Here is a 17,692-nt window from a genome sequence, read left to right as displayed (position 1 = left end):
ACAATCTGGTTGTCTCTGTGCCACAATGAAGATGTGGGTGAGTGGGCTGTTCTTGCCACAAACTCCCATTGCTACGTGGCATTCCTCATCCTTGGAGTTATTCAGAGGCTGCCAAATGGACTTGCTGACTTCTGGGCTGACCCGCTAGACTTTATGTTCTATTGATGTCTTATGGTTTCCATGAATTCAGAATTCTCCATTCACTCTAATTAGTTGAACTTGAGTTCACAAACTCAGAGACCTTTCAAAGCATTTGGCAAGCTGCATGAAAGTAACACAGCCAAAGTCTCTGAAGTGCACAATGCAATCCGTGTTGAAAATGCAGGGAGGCTATACAGGTGCTTTTTGAAATCTTGAATATCAAGAGAAAAAAATACTTGAGAAAAAAAAAATGCTACTTTTCTGCAGAGCATCCCCAAAAGAAACTCAGGATGAGCTTTCCCTGAGTACTTACTGTAGATTTAGCATAGGTCTCAGTGCTTAAAATTAGAATGGAAATAGCCTGATTACCAAAAGTGTCTCCCCAGCCAGGAAGTTTCTTGGTGTCCTCTCCAAAGTTATTCCCAGTGCAGAATGAAAGTGTGATGTTGATGTTACATGGACAATCTGTTGTTCAAGTAGCAGCTGGTGCCCCAAGGATAATTTTAAATCTGTTTCAAGAGTGTGCATCATTTTTTGCAATCCAATTGTGTCCTGGTATTGGTTCTCCAAATAACAGCCATTAAGAAAATCACCATCATCCCTGAGCCTTGTGGATTTTACCTCTGGTATTGCTGGTCTGAATCAGCACTGAGCACTGAAAGTGTAGGTAAAAATCTCTTGAGGCTTTATGGAAATACAGTGACAAAAATAAAAGGTTGTGATCAAAAGACCACAATAATTGCTGTAGTGTAGAATTTAAAATATTTAAGATTTACTCAATGAATATTTAAATGTATTAAAACCTCTGATAGTGAAGTGGTTGTGCTTAGCAGAAAGTGTTCCAGGGCTGGTATCTGAATTTCAGCTCTGACTCCAGACTGCTCCTTTGCACTCTGGGTAGCTGCATCTGTTCCCTTTCCTGCTGAGCATGACAGTGCTCATCTCTTGCTGTCTTGAGAGCTGCCTGGGTCTGTTGGCTCAGCCCTGTTTCTGTCTTGTTCAGATCCTAATGATGAAAAGAAGCAGCTGAGTGCTTGCAGGGTTGCAAGTAGAGTGAACTGTGCAAGGGGAAATCCCCACTCGAGGCAGAAGCTCTTCCACCATTGGGAAGAGATGGTGGCTGTGCTGAAGCTGTTAGATGGCTTGTGTTAACACACACCTGGAAATTCAGTCATGCAAACTGGCACTGGAAGCCCAGCTTAAAAATTAGAAGCAGTTTTTTAGCTCAGTTTTACTGCATGAGTAAGTATTAAGTTCCCAATTCTTGTTGAAGGTGAAATAGAGAGGTCACTTCTTGAAAATTGTTATCAGTGTGATGGGAGCTGGAAGAATCCTGGAACCTCTGGGTCAGATTGTATCCCTGCTGTTCTGCTCTCCAACTGTTTCCATGGCAATGGATGTCAGTCTGCTGAAAATGGAGAAAATGGGAGTTTGGAAACAATTATTGGTTTAAATCTCTTTGTTTTTGTTGTCTCACAAGGGTTCCTGTGGCGCTAGCAGCAGGTACAGAACAGTTTGGTTGTCAGGTTCACATCCAGCTACTAAGTGACAGCTGAAAAAGCTCATTTTGCTAAGAGCAAAAAAAAACCCCAAAACCCTAAAGCACCTAAGTTTATGGATGTGAGAATTAAGAAATGGTTTTAAACTGTTTATTAGACAAAAAGGTGTCATATTCCTGCTCCTAGGACAATATAGAAGGGGAATGTTAAGAAAAAAATAGGTATTTGAATACTCATATTTCTTGGTGGAGAGAGCAGAGCTGGTCTTCACACACATGGAACTTCCTATCACCATATGTTCAGCTCTTGTAAAACTAACTGTAGATTTCAAATACACTCACCCTTGAGGTTTCAAAGATAAGAACTTAATGCCAGGGTTTTTTCTGGATTCCTTTTATGTCTTGGTGAATCTGTAGGGAGTGGGAGAAGGAGGAGAAGAGGTTTAAAAAATATAGAAGATGTGCATAAAAGACATAGAAAGGGGGATCTGTCACAGCATCCAGCTCAAAATTTAATTAAAGGGAAATAAATGCTGGCAACACTTCCAAGTGTTTGGGAAAGGAAGCTGCAGAATTTTGCCTATATTTATAGCTCTTATTTCTGCAAAACTGGGTTCCAGGTATATGTTTGATTTACCTGTGGACTGAAACCTCTTCTGGTGTAAGTTAATCCAAGAGAGATCCCATTTGATTCAGTCTCTAGATGGCTGGAGAAGTTTTGGGCTCACCAGGAGCTGTGGTGAGGCATTTCATAGGAAGTAAATGTAAGGCCAAAATCCTCTGCAGGGGTGTTAAGGCCACATAATCTCTGTAATTTTAGAAATGTGATATTTACATTGGGCATAAACAACTGTCAGTCTTCAGAAATTGTAATGTTCTGAAAAGTGAGGGCATGTTGAAGAATAACACGAGGTTTCTTTTCACTGCTTCTGGATTTTGAAGTGTGATTCAGGAGCTGAAGTCCTGTGGCAAACCAACATGTATTAGATTCCAGACTCATTAGGTGCAATATCTATTGCCAGATATACTATTCTCATTTAAATCCTTCTTTAAAATCTACTTCTGTCAGAAAGCTTGAGAAAAGGTAAACTAATTAAAATGTTACAGTGAAGTAATTTTGCTTGCCAAACAGCCTTTGATTTTTAGAGAGGCAGGAAACTCTTGTCACTGAGGTCCATCTGTGTTTTAAGTCTGTCATCTCAGCCTTGAGTCCTGGTGTACAGGGCTCACAAGTCTCACATGCCTTGTGAGATACCTGGGGCATCTGTGGGCAAGAAGGGATCAGTAGTGCTAAGTAATAAAAATTTCAGTAGGCATTTCAAATGTGGTTTTGTCTTTATTATTGTTAATTAATGTCATTCTTACACTATCTGTAAATTCTCTAGGATTTTTTGTTCTAATTTACTATATAAAGACCAGTGTTTCTTCTTTTCTCTAAGTCTCTCAGCTCTCAATCTGCTGTTCTACTTGTGAATCTTTTTGCTTTCCCTTTTCTCTGTCAATTCTTTGATCTTTGCTCTGTTTTGCAATTCAGAAAGTTTTTATTTCCCTAGATAATGTGCAGTGTTACCATTTCCCCCCAGAGATATGCAGAATTCCTTTTACAGGCACGAAGAATCTGACAACTCTGTGGAAATGCCTCACCTTAGGTTTGCACATCATAGGATTCCCTCAATTTTGTATCCTTGCTATCTCACATTCATGCTGCAGCAACACCTGTGCAAATAGCAAAGTTAAAATGCAGAAGTCAAACCAAATAACTGCTGTGCTAGAAACTCCTCCCAGCCAGAATCAGCCTTAACTGAGCTCCTCAGTGATTGAAAAGGATAGAAACAAACATAAAGGTATTTGTGGCAAGATTCGAGTTTGTTAAAACAATAAAATTTAAAATTAAAAAGTTAAAATGAATTCAGTTCTCCTAAATGAGTAGGGGGCAGGCTGATCTGCATTTGGAGAAGCCTACAGCCATCTGACAGCTGTCCAAGTGAAACTACCAAACCTTGAACACCAGTGTATTTACCCACCCTGATCTGGGATGGGTCTGCTTATTGGACATTGGCAGAATTTAATTCTTCTTGGGCTGGTTGTGGGTTTTAGTGGGTTTTTTAGTGACAGGTAGCATTAGTGTGCCATAGCTTCTCTCAGCCAGTAAAGCTGCAGTTAATGGAGAAGACAGAGGCATGGAAAAACAAGAGCATGCTGTAGGTATAGAGCCCATTGATTTGGCTTTCTCTCTCCTAACTATTCAGGCTTGGTGTTAAGCTCTTGATGCAAAAGGGTTTCAGGTGGATGATACCTTGGTTCCAGAAATGGATTTCATAAAGAATGGGATATTTCTGTAATTGCAGCACTGTGAGGAAATGAATGTTCCACTTAATGGCCTCCTATAAAAGCCCCCTCATATTTGCTGGGAATTTGTTGCTGTGCTAGAAACTCCTCTTTGCACTGCTTTATTCACTCTCTTTGCTGTCGTAATCTTAAACTTGATAGAAGCTATCTTTTGCTAAAAGCAAAGAAAAAATAAAACAACCCTGTTTGAGGTAGGTTTCTAAACCATAACAGTGGTGGTTTCTAGAACAAACACTCAGTAGATGATGAAAGAAACTGATTAATATCTCTGAATATTTGAAGTGAGGACTGATAGCCAAAAGCTGACAGAGAGTGATTTAAAAATGAAAATGAAGCTATAATATATTCAAAGGGTGAAATGGATAGTACTTGGAGGGAGGGGGGGAGGTGTGCTGATGTATTAATTTTGATTTCCAAATTAAAGGAAAAAAACTTGGGAGCCAATTATTACCCAATTGCTCCAGGCTGAATTTCCAAGATGATGTACAAAAATGGCAATTATACAACATTATACCCCTAGAAAAACAGCACTAATCAAAGATCACTTCTGGAAGTGCCTGCAAGTTCTGACTGGCTGGATCCCAAGTTCAACATCCACCAGGAAAGAGGAGGCAGGAGAGGATTTATGCACTGCCTTAGCACAATCAAAGATACAGGGAAACAGAGACTCAGTTCCAAACTAAAATTATGAATTGCATTTAATTTCATGGTTTACAAAAGGTGACGCTTTAGCAGCATGTCAAGGACAAAAAAAATCTGGGATTTTTATTGGGGAACCAAAGGGAAATGATCCATCCAGTAGGGCTCTGGTGGGAAGGAAAAGATGAGGGAATGAAAAGCCACACCTGGTGATCTTCCTGAGAGGTGTGATCCAACTGAGAAACACTTGTTTGTTCTTTGGTTGCATGATTTTGATAAATCTTTGTCAAGTCGCTGACCAGTTTCCCCCGGAAGCATTGTTCTAGCACATTATCTGGGAGACAGCTCAGGAGTCAGAGCTTCTGTGAGCTGCTCCTGCAGCCAGGTCCTGCCTTGTGAAGCATTGCAGAGCCTGCCTCCTCACCTCTGGGCAGCTGGCAGGAGGTGCTGCTGCTCCCCTCTTTCTCAGGAATTCTGGGGAACTTGATTTATTAAAAATGTGGATATTGATCTAGTACCGATATCCAACTGTGACGGACAAAGACTCTCCAACAGTTTAAAGTTAGAAAGTGAATGTTTATTGTGGGATAGCTCCCAAATACACACTGTGATTTACAGGTGATTACAGAGTTCTTTTATCTGTACAAGTATTGAATACCCAAAACACAAATACATATTGATAGCTCTGGTACATCCCATTCCCAATATGGATATTGATCTAGTACCAATATCCAACTGTGACAGACAAAGCCTCTCTAACAGTTTAAAGTTAGAAAGTGTATGTTTATTGTGGGATAACTCCCAAATACACACCTCAATTTACCGGTGATTACAGAGTCCTTTTATCTATACAAGTATTGAATACCCAAAATACAAATGCATATTCATAACTTTGGTACATCCCAGTCCCCACTCCATATGGTAATTACTTCAAAAGCCATTAAGCATGCATAGTTTGTTCCTTGAAATGGGGTGGTGGTCCCTTCCATGGGGAGGAGTCCCAAAATGAGGAAGTAAATGAAGTCTTCCTTGTTCTGACCTTTCTACCTTTTCAATGCAAATATGACAAACGAACCCATTGGTAGAACTCCCATTCCCCATCTTCAATTGGTTTCAGAACAGAAGAGGCCACAATTGTCTTCTGTTCCTAAAAGCTATTGATCAGTTTCTATATTCTTCATTATAAACCCAGCTAACCAAACATTATGTTGACAAGCAATCAATTATTAGTTAACTACTAACTCTTAACTTCATCAAGGCCTACCCATTTATTTTGATTAACTCCAATAAAGCTTATCTCAAACTAAAACCTCAGCTCCTATAAAATCCCTAAATTATTTAAAGTTTATGTCTCAAACTTGTATTTATACCAGGTACATGTGTATATGTGTGTGTGTGTGTGTTGTGTGTTTTTATTCCTGCTTTCTTACAGCAGATGCGTGCCGTGCAAAGTCAGGCTCCACAAAAGATACTTCTTTTTCTACTGGTGCACTTAGTGCTTGTAGCACTAAGAAATTATCCTGTCCAGTTCCACTGTAAGAAGAAATTCTATTGTTGATGTTCAGCTCATCACAATTGATGTTAATCCTCTCCTTTCCCTGCTTTGCCCTGGTTCCCAAGTGTGACCATGTTCACAGGGGTGTGAGGATGAGGGAAGAGATGAGGATCTGACTCCATGTTTCAGAAGGCTGATTTATTATTTTATTATATATATTATATTAAAACTATACTAAAAGAATAGAAGGAAGGATTTCATCAGAAGGCTAGCTAAGAATAGAAAAAGAAGGAATGATAACAAAGGCTTGTGGCTCAGACAGAGAGTCTGAGCCAGCTGACTGTGATTGGCCATTAGTTAGAAACAACCACATGAGACCAATCACAGATGCACCTGTTGTATTCCACAGCAGCAGATAATCAATGTTTCCATTTTGTTCCTGAGGCCTCTCAGCTTCTCAGGAGGAGAAATCCTAAGGAAAGGATTTTTCATAAAAGATATCTGTGACACCCCAGATCCGTGCCTCACCCCAGCAGCGCTCAGGGCAGGCTGCATGGGGCTCTGAGCAGCCTGCTCTGCTGGAAGGTGTCCATGGCTGGGGATTGGAATGAGGTGATCTTTGAGGTCCCTTCCAGCCCAAAGCATTCCCTGACAGCAGGCAGTGTCCATGGAAAACTCTCCCTGATCATGCCAAATGAGTTTCTGCTGCTGGTACTTCCACACACCAGTGACTTTATAACCTGTGTGCATGTTTGTGGATAGCTGTGGTAAAGGACACACTTGGGGAGCCAGGAGAGCAGGATTTGAGTTGTTTTATTGAGGGCAGTAGGTTGGGCTGTTTTTACCAGGCCTTCTAAATCAGTTAAACTTTGGAAAATGGATTTGTTTTCTTTTGGCTGGTCCAGAATATCCAATTAACATTTCAGTGACTTAAGTGCATCTTGTAATAATCCATCTCCTAGAGCTGCTTTAATTGCTCGTAGAAAAATACGTTTCTGCCATAAAAAATGTATTTTTGGGCTGGAAGAAGATGCGGCTGGCAGTTCAGAATGCCGAACAGATGGCGGTGCAGAGTCCTGGACTGCCAATTCAGCTGTGCTTTGGTGCCTTTGGTGATCAGGCCACCCCTTTGGAATGCTGCAGAGCCAACAAGGATCCATCCAGGACCCTTTATTTTAGCTGCTGCTGTGTCCTATGCTGAGCCACTGAAAGAGCTGTTATTATTTTCATTTTCACATAATAACCGTGCCCCATAAACTGCTGGATCTGCTTTCTAGCTGGGAGTGCAGTAATCAGATGCTACCTGGCAGCTGTGCTTCAGAGGAAGTTATTGTAAATATCTCAATTAAGTATTTTCATTCTTTGCACTAGGGCTTGTTGAAAAAAATGCTAAAATAGAAAGGTTTCATGTTCTTAAACTGAAGCAAACTCCGATATTTCACTAATTATGTACAAATGTATTCTACTAATGCAACATTGCAGTTTATGTTAAATAGCTTCTTTGGACTTTGTGGAATTACTGTAAGTGTTCAATGCCTGGAGATATTTCAATCCAGTGGTGTATAATAAAAATTAACCTCTGCAGCTGTACTCTTCACACAGACGTGATTCTCCCACCAAAGATCACTTCAAATTGCATTTTCCTCGACAGGGCAGAGAAGGAAAAGTTTGGGTACAGTATAGTATATTCTGAGCATTAATATAATTAGGTTGTTTCACGCAACCCAGCAGCAGTGATGGAACAAGTATGTATCAAAAAAATCCTTCAGGAGAATATTATCATTACATCCTGCATCCTGTTCATGTAATGAAAAGAGCACTGATTTTTTTTTTTTTTTTTGTGGCTCAGAACTACAGTCCTTGAAAGGAAAGGACTATTTCTTAGTTTGAACACAGCACTGTATCCTCTGTACCCACAAAATCTGACAAGTGGTCAAAATCACTGCTGTAACACAATTTTGGTATGTCTCAGTTTGAACACAGGGACGGTTGTCTTGCCTTGATTGTAAGTCACACCTAAGGAGAAATTCCCTAAGCAAAAATGATGTAAATACTGCCTCTAAGGAATGTTTTTATGATAAATATGCCCATATAGGTTCACACATTCTAATTACAAAGATGAGTAAGTCACAAACTCCAAGCTGGAGTTCTGTAAGCAAATACAGCAACATCCTCTCCTCTTTCTACAGTGGTGTCTGATAGTTTGAATTTAAGGAGAATTACTTTCAGGAACAGGTGTGTCCTCACAGTTGGCAACTGGCTGGAGGACCCAATGCTCTTGGAATTGCCTGAGGTCATTAAATGATAGGGATTGTCTGATCTGGAAGTAGCTATTGCCATAATAAATAAGAAGAATGAAATATTACATCACCATAGATGTAGATGTCTGTAGATAGTTTTGGGCATTTTTTGCTAGTAATTAAAGAGCATAAATGCCACATGAAGCCAGATGGTCTTTTCTGGAGCCTTTTAAATAATTGTACTTTGGTACAGAATTTGCATGCCCAGGTTCAGCAGTGGTAAAGAGAAGAGCAGCTCCATCAGGCTGCATTCCCTGCTCAGTCACTTGCTGCTGACCTTGCTCTCACCTCTCCAGTTCAGGCAGGTTTGCTTTGTGCAGTTCCCTCCTTTCAGCACTGATCAGCCAGAACTGCCAAGGGAAGCTTGGCTGTGTCTCCAGTGCTGCTGACACCAGCAGAGCTCTCCTCATTCCAGGGGGGAATCTCCACAGCAGGAGGATGTGAGCAGCAGAGAACATGAGTTCTGCATCACTGAGGTACCCAGGAAAACAAATTAAAGCCACTAAACAAGCCTGGGACTGGTGTGATCAAGCGGAGGTTTATTATAAATTGGAGAGTTTTAACTCCAGAAAGAATGGAAAGAAAGCTCTTGACTCTGATCACTGCTGAGGTGTAGAATAATAAAAAGGTGTAGCGAAATTTCAGTTCTGAATTTCATCTAGTGGACCAGAGGGAGCCTTTCCTTTGACTTTGTGGATGATATTGCCAAAAAAAATTGAAAACACCCATGGTGATGCACTGGCTTTGTGTTTGTGTTTTGTGTCTGAGTGTTTTGTGAGATGCTGTGGGTGCTGTGGTCCTCAGTTCTCCCCACAGCAAAAGCCTTGGAAAAGTGTGTCCAAAGAGAAGAGAGAGACCAGAAAGGAGGAGATGCAGAGAAATTACTTGGGCAGCAATACAGACACATAGCTGGGAGTCTGATTCAAATCAGCTCAATCCCTGTCTTTTCCACTGATGCATTTTCCTTACAGTTCTGAGAACTTGCATCTTTGCTGAGGAAAGGAAAAAAAGGGGGATTTTAAAATTAATTACTTTATTCATTAAAATAGAGAGAAATGTTAAAAGAGACCTATGATAAACTGGGCAATCAAATACACAGGAAAAGACCTTAAAAATAACAGAGATGTGCCTCGTGCAGTTGTGTGCATACAGCAAACACAAGGTAAAACATCATATACATATGCAAATTTCTTATCCTGAGGCTTTTTCTTTGAAGAGCAATAGTAGGTATTCATCACCTGAGGTTCATGCCAGCAGATTTCCTTTAACTGAACTCTAACCTGATGCCTAGGGTTGCATGTGCCTATTATCCAGATTACACTGCAGATTTAGGTATGTGATCAGATTTAGAGCTTTACTGGAGAATGCAGTTTAAGAGAAACGTCATTAAATGTGTCCAATCTGCAGATGTACTGAGGGGTTCACCTGCACGTTTTTGGCAGCTGATGAAACTCGGTGACCTCTTGAAGGAACTGGTGTTTCAGGCTGATATTGGCACAAGAAAAGGTACTACCAAATGTAACATCATTTTAACATGTTCATTTCAAATTCACATAAAACCACAGTTCACATGTAAATTATAGATTGAGCCAGGGCTATGATCATCTGTTTTAACATACATCTGTTTCTCAGGGCTACATCACAATGAGGAAAAGAATGTGAGGTAATACAAATCCTGAGAGACACAAAGATCTTGGTCAGTGTGCTGTGTGATTTTGCATTATTCACATAAATGTGCTGTGATACTGATGGATTAAATCAGTTTATTAGAGCTCCGTGCTTCAAGTTTTAAAGTCAGGATCTTTAAGCTGAATGTGATTCACTAGAATTGGTTAAATAACTCTCTCTGTTGCAGTGTCCAACAAATTATCATTCCTCCAGTTCAAATCTCTCAAATAGAACATTTTAACCTTATTTATTGTGTGCATACACAGCAGGAAAGAGTCCACCTTCTACAACATTTTACAGGCAGATGTAGTTCATTTCAGTCTAAAGGGATTGTGCTATTCTTGGTATTTTGCAAAACATTTTGTAAAAAAATACAATTGACAGAGTTAACTGATAAAAACAAGACATTAATGTGATAGAAAAGGAATAATTTTTTCCTTGCCTGAATTCAATGACAGAAGTATTTGAATACTGTAACCACTAAACAGGTGGGGCTGTCACTTGAAAAATCTGCATGATCTAAATATATCAATCCTCTGACTATATTGGGTCATATTAAAAAGCAAACACGAAAGCCTCCCTGTCTGTATAAAGAAAAATCTGTGGATTTCCTAGCACTCAACCCCTTTGGGGAAGCAGGGAGGAGAAATGCTGTGCACCATTGTTCCAGGCTAAACATCCCCCCTGAGCACCCCTTTGGGGACCACAGGACTTTATTTCAGAGTGGCAGTCAAGCCTCATGAGGGCAAAGCAGGTTTTGCTATGAGTATAGTGCAAAAGTACAAAATTATTCCAAGAACTCAGCAAAAGAAGACAGCAGATGAAAATACTCCACAATCAGTGGACTGACTTGGAGTATCTGAGTGCTTGATGCTGTCAGTTCTTCATTTTCAGTCATAATTAGCCCATCATTTGCTCATTTTGCGCTCTTCTCAGCTACTCATTATTTTAGTGGCCATAGCTTCATTTGCACTCTGCTTCCTGTTCTGTTTCAGTACCTTTTATCCTGCAGGAAATCTTTCCTTTTGGTTCTTCATTGGCCTTGTGCTCTGAGGAGGCCCTGGACCCGCAGGTGATGCCTTTATCTGAAGCAGAAAGTGGGTCACTGCTTTTCATAAAACTGGGGATGCTGCTTCCTTAGATTCTATCTTCACCTGCTGCTCCTGCATTTTTAAAACCATCAGACACATCCCAGCTCCCTGGGAGACTCTTGCACATTGCTCCCCTCCAGCAGGCCTCAGCTGGCTCTCCTCCTGCAGCTGGGAGAGCACAAAGAGCCTTTCCCCACAAGTCTGGCAATGCAATCCTTTAATTAGGCCAGAGGGATCACTCCTGCAGCAGTGCAGAGCTCCCCATCCCCTGGGGGCAGCCTGTGCTTGTGAAAAATGCACGTATTTTATGATTGGCTTTTTGCAAATATTAAAATGAATATTTTATGCGCCATGTTAGAAAGTTATGCTGCGTTAATTCTCTTAAGTAGTGTGTTAAATATAGTTTTAGGTTGTAACATAATGTTAAAATAGAAACTATGCTGTGTAAGATACTTTTTTTAAAGGAAGGACTCACAGCGAGACAGCAGCCACAGGACACCTGAATCTTTCAGAGAAAAAGAATTTATTGCTTTCTTATCAGAAGAAACGAACTTCTTCCTGCCTTGCTCAGCCCTGAAGACACCGTCAGGATTCAGAGGAAGAAGCTGACACTGCCCAGACAGAATCCTGTGTTTGAATGGAATTTATGCATCATGTATGAGGTACATGAATATGCAGCAGGTTATTGTTTTTAAGGGTTAATCCTCTGCTAACGTGGGTCCTTTTTCGGGCTTATTTTGCCCAGAAAAAGGTACCCGCACTGTCTGTAACTCTTTGTTTATATTATCTCATATTGTCCTAACCCAAATTGTCCAAAATATTATTACTCTAATTATATTGCTATTTTAAAACCATTTTATTATCATTAAACTTTTAAAATTTAAAAAACAAGTGATTGGCATTTTTCACACGCTGCCTTGCCTGGGTTCAGCTGTTGCCTGGGGACTTGGCCTTGGGGTAATGCATCCTGCTCGCTCCAGCACTGCACCTTGGCCTTCACTGCAGCTCTGAAACACCCAGCCCTGCTTCCTGCTGAGATAAACACGGGCAGGAGACCTTTCTGCTTTTCACTGCCTTTATTAAAAGTGATCAGCTCAGGGCAGGAGACCTTTCTCCTTTTTAATGCCTTTATTAAAAGTGATCAGCTCGGGTCGGAAGAACCGACGGGTCTGCACCCACGCTGCCACTGCTCCCAGGAGTGACTCGGAGGAGGAGGAAGAAAAGTGCAGCTGTGTCCACTGGTCTGTGGGCAGAGCTGGGGGCTCCATCCTCACGAGGGCATGGTGAAATTCTTTTGCTCTTTGGGTCAACATTCGATGTCCTCTGTCTAGCCAACATCTTAAGGTTAGGGTGAGGGGTAAAAAGGGTCTTGGTGGCTACTAGATTCTGTTCCTCATGTCTAGACATTACTTTGATTCATCAATTTTGTGTTGGCTCGTTGTTTTAGGGGTTTTTGGCTAGGTTTGGTGAGGGGTCCCTCCCGTTGCATGCTGCATCCGATGTCGTTTGCATGCTGACTCGATGTCCATTCCTCTTCACCATCCAGGTGCCATCCTCCAACTCCGAGGTCTCCTCCTCTTCATCATTTGGGTCTCATCCTCCAGGAAGCAGCACGGTGTCACTCGACAAAAGGGGGAATTCTTAACCATCAACAACAGGTAGTTAATGAAAACCAGGTGATGACAACAACAAACAGTTAGAACTCCACCCTGGCAGCAACTGGCCCAACCTGTGAACTCTGCAACTTTTTAAAAAACAGGCAGCTTTTCTACTCATAACACCCGCCCTGTGTGCCCAGGGCTTGCCCATGGCTGTGCAGGGCAGGAGGGCAGTGCTGGCACTCTCTGCTCTGCCACTCACCTCGTTTGCCAAGGCAAAGAGAGGCCCTGCTGTAGCTGAAAACAAACATGACCAAGGTTTTTCTGTGTGGCCCAAACAGGATACACATGTGAGAAACAACTGCTCACTTTGAAAATTTCAAAAGGTTTATTAAACCTTAACAAAAATACAACAAAGGACTACATAAGGAAAAGGCTGCAGCGCTGGGAACTGCCCCTCATGCACACCACAGGGCCAGTTCCCTTCAGGATGGATGCTCAGTGTTTTACACCCCTGGGGTTGCATCAGCCAGCCCTGGCCCCTCCCAAAGTCTGTCAGTCAGCTCTTCTTTGCCATTTATCAGTGCAGACTGCTCTCTTGTAACTGGATTGGAGCTCGGGTGTGTCCATGCCTCACCCCCTGAGCACCCCCAAGCTTTTCCATTCCCAGCTGCCCCATGCAAGGGACACCTGTGCAGCTCCTTTGTACCTGTCCCAGACAGCCCAGGCTGCCTGATGGCAACAATGCAGGGGGAAAGGGAACTGTGGGGAGAACAGAGGCCATCTAAAGTACAATAACATAACTGTACATCACTAAAGCCTTTTCTTAATAGTCACACAATAGTTATCTTTTAATTGCAAGAGCAAATCATCTCATTATCCATCTATAACACGCATTAAGTGTATTCAGAGCTCAGGGTCTTTTCAGAAGACAGCCAAACAATTCAGAAAGAACATGTAGCTAAAGCACTCATGCAGTTTAGTTTGTGCTGTCGTGACGTTGTGGAAGAGCTGTGATTATGATGGGGGAGGTTAAATGTTTGTAGTGCTAGACAGTCTGAAACTGGCTCTTGAGTACACAGAGGTTATGTCTACCTATTAATTTTTCCCTGCTTATGGTGTTCTTAAATAGCACAGTTTATATTCTCTGGCTGTGCACTTCTTTCCCTACAGTTTCACTGAGACCAAAGAAATTTTGAGATCTTATATATTTAACAGTACAGCCTTTAATAAACACAGAGGTAACAGAAAGATCCTTCCCTATTCAAAGATAACTTTAGACAATAAATTCCCATTTGTTTATATAAGACAAAACTTTGATTTAATAAAAAATATATCCATGCCAAAGTGATGGAATTGAGGATGCTTATCTGCTGTAGATACACTGGGAGAAGGGCAAATCTATATTTTTTTGACTACAGGAACTCCACTCACAGGCTCAGATCTTGTCTTAGAACCAGCCTATTAGTGAGGGTAAGGTTTGTTGCACCTTTTGTTTGGTGTTTAATTTATTGATGAACTTATTTGAATAATGGCAGTTGTGGTGATGGGCTGTTTGTAGCTATTGATGCTCTACAGAGCTGGACTGAGGCAATCAGCAGGATTAACCCAGGCAGCTGAGCTGCCATTCTCATTGACCTGAGCTGGATTCACAGCAGTGACCCAGTGCTAAAAGACCCCATTACCAGTCCCCAGAGCCTCCTGCTCTTCCACAGTGCACAGAAAAATCGGCCACTGGAATTTCAATACTGAAAACCCTGTGATCTGCCAAAGTAGAATTATGATTCCCTTATCCTGATTTTAGCCCATTTTTTTTTCCGACTGAGTGGTGAAATGAAAGGCAAAACTTACTCTCTGCCAAGGAAGTGAAGCAGAAGCACAGCTCAGCGAGCAGTACAACCTGTCACTCCAGGGAGAGGACTTAATTCTTCCCCACTGTCACTCGCAGAGCAAGCACGGCTGAATGGTGATTTAGGGAGTGCAGAAGCAGTTAGGATTTGCCACAGCCCAGTGCCCACAGCCCCGAGGAGAGCACACAGCCTGCACTGCACTCCCGGGGAAGCTGGATGCCCAAACGATGCCCAAAATGCTGCGGGGTGGAAATACAGGCAGGACACACCAGAGGCACTGCTGTGCAGGGGGAGGTATTTAGGAACTCAGGGCTGACTTCTTCTCCAGTTGCTGTTGATAATTGCTGCCCCAAGATGTGCAGGGTGTCTCTGCTTCGGCCCACATAACTGAAGAACGAGTCTGGACTCTTCACTTTTCGGTCTTGAGGTTGTTTATTAATTCTTATCTATAAAATTTTCTTTCTGCCCAGAGGAGATCCGCTCAGCAGGGCAGCCACAGGCACTCTGACCGCCCTCAGGGTGGTGTTGTCCTTTTATACTACAAACTACATATAACATATTTACACTTAATTCCCAATACCTATCACCTGTGTTAAACAGTGCACTTCTATTCTAAACCAATCCCAAAGTGCCAACATCACTGCAGAAAATGGAGAACAAGAAGAAGAAAGGCTGGACACGCCCAGATTCCTGCATCTTGTCCCCATAATCCCCATACCAAAAATCCTAAGATCCACATTTTCACCCTGTGATCATTTTGTTATTACACTATTCAAACCTGTGTGACTTTCATGTCCTCATACAAAGCTGGCAACTTGCTCCAGGGGTCAAAATCAAATCCCCAGGTGTTCTGGGCCGTGCCAGGGTCTCCAAGCCCCCCAGTGGGGTCCTCAGCAACTCTGGACACCCAGAGGGATGTGCTGAGTTCTGACAGATTCTGAGCCTGCTTGAAGGCTGAGGAGCTTCTGCAATGCAACTGGAGTGAGTCAGGAAGCAGAAAAGGACATAATAGGTTGTAAGATTTGGGTGTGCAGGAGTACCTGGATGTCTGTGTGGAGACAGCATTGTAGGAGAGCAGTAAGAACAGTTATTCCCAAAGGGAAATCAAACAGTAGGAACACAGTTATTCCCAAAGGGAAATCAAACCGCGTAGAACAGTAGGAACACAGTTATTCCCAAAGGGAAATCATGGGAGTGTAGAACAGTAGGAACACAGTTATTCCCAAAGGGAAATCAAACCGTGTAGAACAGTAGGAACACAGTTATTCCCAAAGGGAAATCATGGGAGTGTAGAACAGTAGGAACACAGTTATTCCCAAAGGGAAGCCCAGCAGGGAGCCAAGGAGAGCCAGAGATACCTGCAGGACAAAGGCTGGAGCCAAGCAGGGACAGCACCGAACAAAGCAAAACAACAAGTCGATGTCAGATTACGATACCAAAAGAACAGGAGCAGAAACAAGAATTTATAAATGGCTTTAAACTGAGGCTGAAAGCCAAGGCTGGAGTTTATGTGCTGCTCCTGGGCACGGATGGGATCCTGGGTGAGGCTGCTTAGAGCAATTAGTTGCTGTTAATGACCTCTACAATGCGAGATTAAGGCCACTGAAGCCACCTGCAGTGATTAATCATCACAGGATGAGCCTTACAGCACTTCCTTACTCTCTATTAGTATTCTGAGAATAGGTAAATCAGCCTGAGCAACTCAGCAATTACAGCATAGGAACCTGCAGGAGCAACTTAATTTGGAGTTGGATAGGATGGAGTTTCAAGAAAGAAAATTGACAATTAAGAAAATTCATCTGTGCTTGATTGGAATGAGCGCTTAAATTGTATCTAATTTTACAGAAACCAAAAATAAAATAGATTATTTTAATAGAAACTTTTTTTTTCCCTAACTCCAGTTAGGGAAAAATTGATATTAGTACTTTTTGATGAAGAATTTCCAGTTGACTGCACTGTTGAATAGGGTACACTTAAACTGAGTGCAGCAAAACCTTTTCTTCAATGACTTATTCTTTTGACAAAAAGTACAATAAACAGAAGCATGTTTGACCACCTGAGCTTTTATAGAGGTTTTTGGTGCAGATTATCTAAGAGGCTCTTAAAATATGGATGCAGTGACTGGTTTTTCCTCCCCTTTTTGGGAAACTCAAAGTGCCTGATTTTCCCCATTTATTGGGTTTGCCATTCTAGGCTAAAGCATCAAACTGAGCTCAGAGTGTGCTTTGAGGCTGGAGTTTTAATTTATTCAGTTCCTTACACCTTGCACGAACACACTGCCTGCAAAGAGGAGCACTTGAATTTATCTGTGTCATCATTAAAGTAGAGAGAATGCATTAAGAAAAGCTGATAGACAGTAAAATTTGCTGTCTCTTTGCTTTTCATTGGCACTGACTGTGAGTTTGGCTTCTTTCTTTACTCATGAAATCTTAGGAGATAAAAAAAGTTACAATTCCTCATTATTTATAACTACCCACCTGATTCTGTGCTGTTATTAGGACTTATTAATATTGGATTTAGGGATGATAATGGCCATTTAATTCTGGGGTTTGAGACGTGATAGGTCAGTCATGTGGCAGGAGTTCTTTTTAGCATGAAAGGAGTAAGTGAAGGTGGTTTTGAATAAGTGGGGACTTAAAAATGTGGCCTGCAGAGCAGAGAAAGAGTGGTTGTCACAGATTTTTCAGGCATCTTCTGTGCCTTTCTGATTGCCAAGGGATTCTCTGGGCACTTTTACCGCAGAGCAAGGGAGGCTTTTGCACCTGAAAGTGGAAAGAGGAGTGGGACCTTTTGCCTGTGAGAGGGAAGATGTGTGCTAGTGTTGGTACAAATAATTTGATGGGTGTTAACGTCATTGAAATGGGTCTGAATGTCTTTGAAACGGGTCTGAATGTCTCTCCTGACTTTGGGCAGGAGGTTCCTCACCAGTCCCAGACAGTTTGGCTCCCGAGATAGACAATGGTTTGCACGACCCCAGTCATTTCTAAAAGTAGTTCAGAGTCAGAACTCTGATACAGTTCAATTGCACCAATTACATCTAACTATCATTTCAGTGTATTTTCA

Source organism: Camarhynchus parvulus, chromosome 9 (genome assembly GCF_901933205.1).
Source record: "Camarhynchus parvulus chromosome 9, STF_HiC, whole genome shotgun sequence".
In the NCBI taxonomy this organism is placed as follows: Eukaryota; Metazoa; Chordata; class Aves; order Passeriformes; family Thraupidae; genus Camarhynchus; species Camarhynchus parvulus.
This window is presented reverse-complemented; position numbering follows the sequence as displayed.